Genomic DNA, 12,393 nt, shown 5'->3' with positions numbered 1-12,393 from the left:
AGGAACTGGAATGTTTAAGTACATAAATTAAGTCATACTGACATCCAGGTATCTAGACCCAGCCTGTTTATTCTATCTATCCTTTCCTGTAAACACTGTCTTTATCACCCATATTTTCACCTTTTTCTTTTCTCTCATTTCAAAGCATTTGTTTTTAGGGGCACCAGATGGTTGAGTATCTGACTCTTGACTTTGGCTTAGGTCATGATCTTGCGGTTCGTGGGTGTGAGCCTCACATTGGGCTCTGCAATGACAGTGGGGAGCCTGCTTAGGATTCTCTCTCTGTCTCCTCTGTTTGCCTCTCCCCCCCCCCCCAAAATAAATAAACTTATTTAAAAAGTGCATTAAAAATAAGTGAATTAAAGCATCTACTTTTATTATAACCTTAATACAATGATTTGTTTTTTCAGGGATTGGTGTTTAAGGACGTATCTATAGACTTGACTCAGGGGGAGTGGGAATGACTTGATTTTGATCAGAGGGATGTGTACAGAAATGTGATTTTGGAAAACTATAACAACCTTATCTCAGTTGGTAAGCAAACCTATCTCTAAAAATTCAGTCTTCCTCTGGAATATTTGATCCTCTCACTGTGAATTTCTCAGCTCCTTTCAGATATCTTATATATTCCATTTCCCTGTTCCCAAAGAGATAGCTTGCGTTTTATAGAGTTGAAAATGTGCAGCTCTACCGAAGCTGAGACTGAAGCCCCATCTTCTCTAAATAATGACCTTTCCTCTTTAGTTTTGAATTCTGGGCTTCCCATAGCAAAACTATATACCATTTCTCTCTCCATTTCTAAGCCAGATATGGTATCCATACTGGAGCAAGGGAAAGAACCCTGGATGATTGGCAGAAAGCTGACAAGGGACCTGCTCTAGGTAAGTGTGGGATAGTCAGGCAAGGAGAGGGCATTGAAGGATGTAACCCAGCTGTTTACAGAGGAAAGACCTCTGCGAGATATTTTCTGGGAAGTTTTCGTCAACGGTCAAAACCTGTAAAGAAAAGTAAGACCTGTGCACCAAGCTGTCCAAATGTCCCTTACCTTTACCTCCAACTCTCACTTTCTATGATTCTCTTTCATGCTTCCTTCCCATTTCAAAGTGGGAAGTATAATCCTTGTACCTTTTCAGTGACCAATTTCTACATTTATTTTGTATACAATTCTAATACAATTCCCCATTTTCTTTTGCATTTCGATTTGTGTATCAGTATCTCTTAAAATTTTTGAGACTTCTCTTCCCTGAAATAGTTTTCTTTTTACTTCATTATTGTGTGTGTATTTATTCATTTATTCTTCTAATCAACAGTTACTGATTTTATAATTTGCATAAGATGCATTGTTAAGTGATGGAAAGATTATAAGACTTATAAGCTATTAAGAAGTTTATGGACTAAGGAACCTATGAATAAGTCCATAAATAATATTTTTTAAAGTAGAATCTACTACAAGAGGGGTTAAATAGGGAAGTCAGAAGAAAGGGCTAATGATGGGAAAGTGGAAAGCCCCTGTCTTACTTCATTTGGGCTGCTATAACAAAGTACCAGAGACTTGGTGGCTTATGAACACAAATTTATTTCTCACAGTTCCAGAGACTGGGAAGTTCAGGATCAAGGCGCCTACAGATCTAGTGTCTGATGAGAGTCTACTTCCTCATAGTTGATCATCTCACTGTAACCTGAGCAGAAGGGGGATCTCTCTGGGGTCTCCTTTATAAGGACACTAATCCCATTCATAAGAGTTCTGCCTGCATTACCTACCTAATCACCTTCCAAAGCCCCCCCTCCTAATACTGTCACCTGAGGGGTTAGAATTTTAATATATGAATTTGGGGGGAATATAAACATCCAGTCCATTGCAGCCCCTACAGAGATGTGATAGCTCGTGCATTGGGAGTGATTGCAGTCACCTCTGTAGAGAGTATTTGGGATAAAGAGCAGCACAGAACTCAACCCAGGGCTTGATCTCATCAACTGTGAAATCATAACCTGAGCCAAAATCAAGAGTTGGACGCTTAACCAACTGAGCCACCCAGGAGCCTCGCTTTCTTTATTTTAATAGAACGGTCTTCATTTAGGTTTTCTGTATTATCTCATGATTAAGTTCAAGTTATGTTTCTCCTGCCAGGGTACGAAAGATGTGATATTTTGTCCCTCTTAGGGCATCATATCTAAAAGTATATGATTTGCTTCTGACCCTCATTGATAATGTTAATTTTGATTACCTGGCTTCGATACTCTCCACCTTCTCTATTGTATAGTTTTTATTTTTTCCTGCAACTAAGAAGTCATCTATAGGAAGGCACCATGAAAATTGTATTCCTCATCAAATGCCCCCCACCACTAGATTTAGCATCATTGATGGTTCTTGCTTATACCAGTCTTAACTATGAGGGTTGCACTATAGTCATTTATTTTTAACCTTTATTGATTTTTGAGACAGAGAGAGAGAGCATGAATGGGGGAGGTTCAGAGAGAGAGGGAGACACAGAATCTGAAACAGGCTCCAGGCTCTGAGCTGTCAGCACAGAGCCCGACGTGGGGCTCGAACTCACGGACTGTGAGATCATGACCTGAGCTGAAGTCGGACGCTCAACCGACTGAGCCACCCAGGCGCCCCAGTCATTTTTCAGTTCCAGCACTCCCTCTGTATTTCTCAGTCTTCTATTGTATGGAAATATCTTCACTATTTGTCTAGCTATCAGATTTATTTTGGTTTCTATTCCTCACTGATGTGGACTCCTGGATTTGTACTCTTTGCAATGGTTTATAATTCATTAATTATTTTAGTGCTTAAACCATCCCAGGTTTGGCAAGTCAGAGCCTCTTCAAGCTAGCTCTGAGTCTTTCTGACATGCTAACATAATTTTTTAAGTGCTCACTTACTTTTTGGCACAAAAATGTATTTAAAGATCTTTTCCTTTCAAAAAACCTTTTTAAAGATTTTAGGGAAATATGTTGTATTTGTTTGCCAGGGTTGTGAAAGAGAATCTTTTCTGTGCTTCTCTCCTAGCTTCCATTGGCTTGCTGGCAATCTTTGGCATTCTTTGTCTTTTCCTGCATCACCTTGATCTTTGCCTTCAGCTTCACATGTTCTCTCTCTCTCTCTGTCTCTCTCTGTCTCTGTCTCTGTCTCTCTGTGTGTGTGTGTGTGTGTGTGTGTGTGTGTGTTACCAGATTCCCTTTGCAAGGACACTAGTCATATTACATTAGGGGCTCATCCTACTCCAGTATGATCTCGTCTTAATTTAATTAATTCTGTTTACAATGACTTTGTTTTCACAAAGGTCACATTCTGAAGTACAGGGGGGTAGGTGGTAAGGAGATCAACGTATGAATTTGTAGTGGACACAATTCAACCCCATAACATTTTCATACATATAAAAATTTTGAAACCAAGTTGCACAGTCTGAGTAATAACACAGTGAAGACCCATCTTGCTACTATGTAGTTTAAGAAATAGAACATTGCAAGTACCTTCAGGGCCCCTTATGTGCCCAATTACGGCTATTGTTTTTCCCTTCACTATGTGGTTTGAAATGAGATTAAATGTGGTACACATCTTGGTATCTAGTCATGCAGGTTCTCACATCCTTGCTTCTTTGTTAGAAGTATGGGTTATGATCCACTGGTGACACACAGGTAGATTACTGAATTTTAAAATGATCACCAATAGTTCTACTCTGATTATGACAAAATTGATTATAAAACTAAAATCATTTATCTAATTTGCTTTTGGTAGTTGGAGGTGTCTTTGTAAAATTCAGTTTGGAGCCATCTGGGTGGCTCAGTCAGTTAAACATCTGACCTTTAATTTTGTCTCAGGTCATGCTCTCCCAGTTGTGGTATTGAGTCCCACATCAGCCTCCACACTGGACATGGAGGCTGCTTAGGATTCTCTTTCTGCCTCTTCCTCTGTTCCTCCCCTGCTTGTGCATGTGTCCTCTGTCCCCGAATAAATAAGCATTTTAAAATGTAAACTTCCATTTTAAAATAATTATATGGAATATTTCCAAGATTTCAATGGCAAATCCATAAAATAGGGTATATTCAAGGAAGTCTAGCTTTTATCCCAGTCTGTTCCACACTGTTCTCCACCCCCCACCCACCCACTCCCCCCCCCCCCCAAGCAAGACGTTACCTTTCCATTTTTTTCCTAAATAAAAGCAATGTGTATATCTTAAAATACTTTCACGGCAGCATACTATATACAATTTAGTCCACCTTCCTTTTTTCACTTAACAATATATTCGGGAGATAACTTCAGGGAGGTCTGAAGATTTTCATCATTCCTTTTTATGGTTGGAAAATATACTCCACTTAGTAGATGCACCATAGTTTTTTCAACCAGTTACCTAAGGATGGACATTTGAGTTAGTTCCAGTCATTGCTATTATAAATTGTGCTGCACTGAAGGGCATTGTGAGTAAATCTTCCAAAATTTATGTCAGTATATGTTTAGAGTTGAGTCATGTCACTCATATTGTTGGTTTATAAAAGGATAAGTAAGTATATAATTTGGCTAAATGTTGCTGAATTCTCCCCCACAAGGGGGGGTGGGTACCATTTTGTCATCCAGCTAGTAATGAGTGAGAGAGTCCATTTCTCCATAGCTTCCTGAAAGAATATGCTGTCAAACACTTAGACTTTTGCCATTCGTACAGTTGCAAAATATTATCTGTGTAGTTTTAATTTGTGTCAAAAATTGAAAACTATTCATTTAAAATTTCCTAGTTATCTCATGATCCCGTATGACTTCCTGTCAATTCACGTGCTTTGTGCATTTATCAAATTCCAAGAGTGTATTTGATCACTGTATAAATCATTCACATCTCATATACATTAATTTTAATTTAATTCCCCTATTTATACCATAAAAGTTTCATTTCTTCCGGGGGTGGGGGGGGGGAAGCAAATGTTTTCTATTATGCTTTCTTTCAGACCACGAATCTAGGTGTAAACCAAGGAATTATCTCTGAAGGAGGAAGTTTATGAAATAGAATCACCCCAATAGTTTATATTGGAAAGTCTTACAAAACATGAACTTGAGTGTTCCTGTTATAGAAATGACTGGGAATGAAAAGAAAAACTGATGAAAAACAAGGATCTTGTGAGAAAATTTTTAATCAAGTTATTTTCAACTATGAAAATGTATACACTTTCAGTCAGCACCCATCTCTTACTCCATATCAAAAAACTTACATTGAAGACAAAGCCTGGGAATGCAAGAACTATGAGAAAGGTTTTGTATGTGACTTCCAACTAACTACACATCAGAGAATTGATACTGGTAAGAAATTCAGGAACCATAAGGAATATGGGAAGGCCATTAGTAGGGGTTCAAAACATTTTCAGCATCAGATCATGTTTATTAATGAAAACTGTGAACATAAGGAATGTGGTAGAGTCTTAGACTGTGTCCACCAGAGCATTCATACTGAGGAGAAAATCTATGAGGGTAAAGAATGTGGAAAAGCCTTTCTATATTTCTATCACATCAGAGAGTTTACACATGTGAGGAACCCTGTCTAGCTAAGGAAAGTGGGATTTTTTTTTAATCATTCCTCAGACCTTATTTATCATCAGATACTTCTTGCCAATGAGAAAACTTATCAATGTATGTTATATGGAAAAGCCTTTAGTAGCAAACCAGCCATTACTCTGCATCAGAGAATTCACGCTGGTAGAAACCATATATATGTAAGAAGTGTGGAAAAGCCTTTCATAGCAATTCAATACTTATAGAACATCAGAGAGTTCACACTGGTGAGAAACCTTATATATGTAAAGAATGTGGCAAAGCCTTTCATTATTCCTTGGATCTTAAAAGACATCAGAGAATCCAGACTGGTGAAAAACCCTATGAATGTAAGGAATGTAGCAAGGCCTTTAAGAGTGCATCGTATTTTTTTATACAGCATAGAATTTGTAGTGGTGAGAAACCCTATGAATGTAAAAATTGTGCTAAGACATTTGGAAGTAGCTCAACCCTTAATCGACATAAGAGAGTTCATACTGGTGAAAAACCCTATATATGTAAAGACTGTGGAAAGACCTTTTGTAGCAGTTCAAAATTTACAGAACATCAGAGAATTCACACAGGTGAGAAGTGCTATGTTTGTATGGCACATGGAGAGACCTTTTGTAACAGTTCTATACTTACAGAACATCAGAGAATTCACACTGGTGAAAAACCATATGTCTGTAAAGAATGTGGAAAGGCCTTTTATCACTTTCAGACCTTCATCAACATTGGGAAATTCATATGATTGAGAAACCCTATGAGTGTAAGGAATGTGGGAAAACCTTTAGTAGTAGCTCTGCCATTATCTGGCATCAGAGGATTCATACTGGTGAGAAACCCTTTGAATGTAAGGAATGTAGAAAGGCCTTTTATCATTCTTCAGACCTTTCTCAACATCAGAGAATTCACAAGGGTGAGAAACTTTATGAATGCAAAGAATGTGGGAAGGTTTTTGTACGTAGTTTAAATCTCAATCAACGTAGAAATGGTCATGGTGGTAAGAAGCTCTGAAAATAATCTGTGGGAAAGGCATTCACTTAATTTGAGTTAGGACTTCATGCTGATTAGATCCTGTAATTAATATGAGGAGCCCTTTATTTGGTATTGACAGCTGAAATTGCCCAAGGATATAGTAAATATTAGAAAACCATCAACAGTTCACTTACTTACTTAATTTGAATGAAGAAAATGAAAACTTTGGTGCATGTCAACCTTAAATACCAGACAATTTATTACAGAATAATCCTAGAATTTTATTTTACTTTTCCTAAAATAATTCTAGGTATTTTTTTGTCTTATGTATATTTACTGATTATTAAAATTGTTAATTGTGCTTACAGTTCTGGGCTGACTTATTTTTCTCCAAGATTTTGAACCCATCACTACTTATTCTTTCCAGTTGCTTTTCCTGCTGTTTTGGTGGTACAGTCTTATTTATATAAGCTTTAAAAAAAAAAAATATATATATATATATATATAAGCTTAAGTTTCAGGGCAATGATTTATCATTCATTTGCATATGTTTATATATGTGTATCTATATACATACTTATATATCTGTAATTATACCTGTACCTTCTTTTCTTCATTATTTTTATTTTTATATATTTTAATACAAATAGAACTGTACTGCCTTTTTGAAGAGTTACTTTTTTTTGAAGAGTTACTTTTAATATTAACATTTTATTGTAATTTTTTCAGAAAATTTCAAAGAGCACAAAAGAAACTATTATAATAACCACTCTCAAAATTTTCAAAGCAAGTTCTTTCAGAAAATTTTAAAAGAAACTCCTTTTCACAAATTGCCTTTCCTATGGTAGAGCATAGCATGAACAGTTTTCCAAGTCAGTAAATAGTATATCATTATCCTTATCTGAATATAGCTAATGTTTATCTGTGTGGCTCTACTATTATTTTACTAGTCTATTGATAAAATGTTTGCCTTCTAAATTTTGTCTTTATAAACAATGCTCCTTTCAACATCCTGTTTGCATTTCGTATACTTGTCTGCTTTATTTTTTATTTCTGAAACAATCTGTGAATGTCTTATACTTACGAAAATTTTAAATATTACAGAGAAGCTAAACTCCCCTTTGACTATTTCCCTTCCTCTAGTTTCTCCCCTAAAGTTACCACTGTTGGCAGTTTCATTCGAGAGCCTTTTTAAAAACATTTTTTAAGTGTTTTATTTATTTTTGAGAGAGAGAGAAAGAGAGAGAGAGAGATACAGAGTGTGAGAAGGGGAAGGCAGAGAGAGGGAGACACAGAATCTGAAGCAGGCTCCAGGCTCTGAGCTGCCAGCACAGAGCCCAATGCAGGGCTCGAATCCATGAACCACGAGATCATGACCTGAGCTGAACTGAGATGCTCAACTGACTGAGCTATGCACATGCCCCTCAAGAGCCTTTTTAAAAAATTTTTTAACATTTATTCATTTTTGAGAGACAGAGAGAGACAGAGCATGAGCGGTGAAGGGGCAGAGAGAGGGAGACACAGAATCCAAGGCAAGCTCCAGGCTCTGAGCCATCAGCACAGAGCCCTATGCAGGGCTCAAACTCACAAACTGCAAGATCATGACCTGAGCCGAAGTTGGTCACTCAACCGACTGAGCCACCCAGGCGCCCCTCAAGAGCCTTTTTAAATGCAACTCCACACACACATTATATATATATTGCTTTCAATCGTATATGTTTTGCTTCAAGTATGGCAAAATTGAGATGACTTACATAACTGTCATTGGTATGTAGTGAGTAAATGAATTATGAATGCATGAATATAACTAGTGAATTGTTTAGTGAATGTTAGTCACTATTATCTTCATCTATTTTATTTATGGAATGGTGTTGAGCTGTGGGGGATAAGCTTAGGGATCCCCCGGGCTTACACCAATGGGTTAGCAAGGCATAAAGAAATACAAAGTCATAAGATGCTCACACCTGAGTTTGGGTAAACCAGATTGGCACCCCAAGAACATGGGATGCAAAGGCACCTGAGAATAGGGAGGCGCAAAGGTGCCAGAAATAGGGAGGTGCAAATGCACCCTAAAATAGAAAGGGGGTGCAGGGAACCCCCAAAATAGAGAGGGAGAGGCAAAGGCCTAAAATAGGAATGGTGCAAAGGGGCCCAATACATAGGTATGTAAAATAAACAAGATCAAATATATTCAGGGTGAAAGCACCCCCAATTTAGTACTATAGCAGAAAAGCTGCTTTCACGGGAGAATAGGGCCAGGTTAGGTAAATTGGTGAATTGAGCTATGGACCACTGCGCTGCAGGCAAAGCAGCCCAGAGCAGAGATGGTTAACAAAAGAAAAGGTGTCTTGTTAACCCTGAGGCTATTTCTCCTATCTGTCTCATCCCCCGCAGGCTGGCAAAGATAAACAGGCATGGCACCTTCCTGTCTGCCGTTAACAACCATCTACCCATCTGCCTGGTGCCAGGATTTTGTTTTATATTGACCCAAACCCCAAACACGGTATATCTTCAAAACCTCCCTTTCCCCCTCACAGCCTCAAGTTAATGTTTACAGTTTGTCTCTTTGTACACGCCCATCACCTTTGTAAGCCTTCTGATCTGAATAAATATGGGTCATGGACCCTTATTCGGGGCTCTCGTCTTTTCCTGGACATTAGCCATGTCTCACTTTAATCCTGCATCTGCTCTTTTGCTGGCCAAAAAAGAACTTTAGACTTAAGAGTCTTCGACACTGAACCATAATGTACACTTTACTCACTAACAGATACTCCATATTGGGAAGAAAAAAAACAAAATCAAATAAAGATGTTAAGATGTAGTAAGCTCTTCCTGCAGAACTCAATCTTTATGCTGATCATGACATTCATATCAGAGAGAAAGTGTATATAAATGGGTATGGGGTGGTTGAGATCACAACTGTCACGGCATAATGAGAAGAGGTTTATTACCAAATGTATAATACAGAACACATTATCTGACTGATAAGAGAACACATAGGGTAGCTACCTATCTGAATACTGACTTGATTCTTATTGACATCACCCTTTTGTTAAGGATAAAATCAACACAAGTTACAATTGCTCTAGGAATAAATAATAGTGGGTATTCTGTATAGAAAATGTTGTTTGACAAAAGTACATGGAAGAAAATTACATTGATGCATGTACTAGAATGCTAGAAACTTTTATAATCTATATTTTTAAGAAACTCTGAAAAAACACAGAAATAGCTAAAGACAATGGAATGCATTTGTGAAAATAATTGAAATAGAGTACAGGTTTCCCCTGCTATTCAAAAGTACAGTTTCCCCTACCCCCCCCCCCAAAAAAAAGGAACAAAAGTGGTGTCCCTATGAAACCTTTTGCAGACTGAACTGATATAAAGCAGAGAGTATCCCCTGCTTTCCAAAGTTCACCATATGCCACTTTGCTTTTTAGGAAAGACCTATATTAGTATGGTGACAGCTTTTTTTTTTTTTTTTTTTTTTGTAAAAGTGAATATCCTCTTTGTATTTCTTTCTGTTAGCAAAAACAGGTGCAAATGTAGGTATTTTGTGAAAGTGAGGTGTTACAATGCAACCTTTCAGAATGATGTCTCTTGAAAAATTAACAATGTAGAGATTTTGGTCAAAAAAAGATAAGCATTATGACTTAGAAATTGATGTTACTACAAGCTAGAGAGTTTATGGGATATATATATATATATATATATATATATATATATCCTTTGTTTTGCTAATAATTTTGAAAAAATAAAATGCATGATATTCTTCAAAAAGTCTCCAGAGCTCAGTCAAGAGAAATATAAGCACTTAGTAGTCCAGTAAAACTAAATGAATAAATTACTCATTGCTAAAAAACATCACCTGACCTTTTTTTGAAGTTTTAATTTTAATTCCAGTTAGTTAACATACAGTGTAATATTAGCTTCAGGTGTACAATTTAGTGATTCAACACTTACCTTCAACCCACCTGCTCTTCATCACAATGAATGCAATCCTTAATCTCCATTAAGTGCACTTATCCCCCCAATACCTTCCCTCTGGTAACCATCAGTGTGCTCTCTATAGTTAAGAGTCTGTTCCTCGGTTTGCCTCTGTCTTTTCCCCCCATCCTAATTTGTTTTGTTTCTTAAATTCTACATGAGTGAGATCATATGGTATTTGTCTTTCTCTGACTGACTTATCTCACTTAGCTTAATACTCTCTAGCTCTATCCACATCATTGCAAGTGGTCAGATTTCATTCATTATTATGGATGAGTAATATTCCATTGTGTATATATACATACCACCTCTTCTTTATCCATCAGTTGATGGACACTTGGACTGTTTCCATAATTTGGCTATTATAGATAATACTACTATAAAGGTAGGGGTACATGTAGCCTTTTGAATTAGTATTTTTATGTTCCTTGGGTATATACCTCCTTGTGCAATTGCTGGGTCATAGAGTGGTTCTATTTTTAACTTTTTGAGAACTCCCTACTGTTTTCCAGAGTGGCTGCACAAGTTAGCATTTCCACAGTATAAGAGGGTTCCCCTTTCTCCGCATCTTTTCCAACACGTGTTGTTTCATGTGTTGTTGATTTTAGCCATCTTACAGGTATGAGGTGATATCTCATTGTAGTTTTTATTTGCATTTCCCTAATCATGAGTGATGTTGAGCACCTTTCTATGTGTCTGTTGGCCATCTGTATGCCTTCTTTGGAAAAATGTCTATTCATGTCTTCTCAGTTTTTATTTTTTTTATTTTTATTTTTTTTTATTTTTTTAATGTTTTATTTATTTTTGAGACAGAGAGAGACAGAGCATGAACGGGGGAGGGGCAGAGAGGGAGGGAGACACAGAATCGGAAGCAGGCTCCAGGCTCTGAGCCATCAGCCCAGAGCCCGACGCGGGGCTCGAACTCACGGACCACGAGATGGTGACCTGAGCTGAAGTCGGACGCTTAACCGACTGAGCCACCCAGGCGCCCCTTCTGCTCAGTTTTTAATTGGATTATTTGTTATTTGGGTGTTGAGTTTTATAAGTTCTTTTTATATTTTGGATACTAACCCTTTATCAGATATCTTATTTGCAAGTACCTTCTCCCATTCCCAAACTTGCCTTTTAGTCTTGTTGATTGTTTCCTTCACTGTGCAGAAGGTTTTTATGTTGATGTGAAGTCCCAATAGTCTATTTTTGCTTTTATTTCCCTTGCCTCAGGAGACATGTCTAGTACCTGATCTTTTTTATAAGCAAAATTCCCAAAATTTTGAGGAGCTTCTCATAGTTTATTTAAACATGGAAGCTTGACATTTAATTCTATGACTCTTGCATAGCATTGATTTTACAGTTGAAGGGCAAGACAAAACTTCTGATATCAGTTATGAATATTTGTGTGACATCCTGAATAAAACAGTAATTTTAATTCACAAGTCTATTCAGTAAAATCTAGATGATTGTTCATTCCAAAGAAGTTGAATAATATTTCTATAGTTTACATAGTTTACATAAAGTCCAAAAGGTTCTTTTTTTAATATAATATTTTTTAGTTTATTTACTTTGAGAGAGAAAGAGCACAGAGGAGAGGAGCAGAGGGGGAGAGAGAATCCTAAGTTGGTTCGTGTTGTCAGTGCAATGCAGAGCCTGATGCAGAGCTCCATCTGATGAATTGTGAGATCATGACCAGAGCTGAGATTAAGAGTTGGATGCTTAACCAACTGAGCCACCCAGGTGCCCCCAAAAGGTTATTTTTAAAAGTGTTGATCCATCCTGGGGCACCTGGATAGGCTCAGTCGTTTGAGCTTCTGCTGAGGGCTCTATGCTGAGTGTGGAGCCTGCTTAAGATCCTCTGCCCCTCCCCCTCCTGTGCACTCTCTCTAAATAAATAAATAAATAAATAAATAAATAAA

The 12,393-nt window shown here is 37.4% G+C and overlaps 1 long non-coding RNA gene across 1 annotated transcript; it reads left to right on the top strand.

The window, feature by feature from the left end:
• Positions 1-418: 418 nt before the first annotated feature.
• LOC122234082 lies at positions 419-8,951 on the top strand. Its single transcript, XR_006211808.1, has 4 exons — positions 419-534; positions 804-881; positions 4,942-5,290; positions 8,891-8,951. It is a non-coding gene; the product is annotated as an uncharacterized LOC122234082 (long non-coding RNA).
• Positions 8,952-12,393: the final 3,442 nt, after the last annotated feature.

Source organism: Panthera tigris, chromosome E2 (genome assembly GCF_018350195.1).
Source record: "Panthera tigris isolate Pti1 chromosome E2, P.tigris_Pti1_mat1.1, whole genome shotgun sequence".
NCBI classification, from domain to species: domain Eukaryota; kingdom Metazoa; phylum Chordata; class Mammalia; order Carnivora; family Felidae; genus Panthera; species Panthera tigris.
The sequence above is the reverse complement of the archived record's forward strand: the minus strand, read 5'-3'. Positions and strand labels throughout refer to the sequence as shown.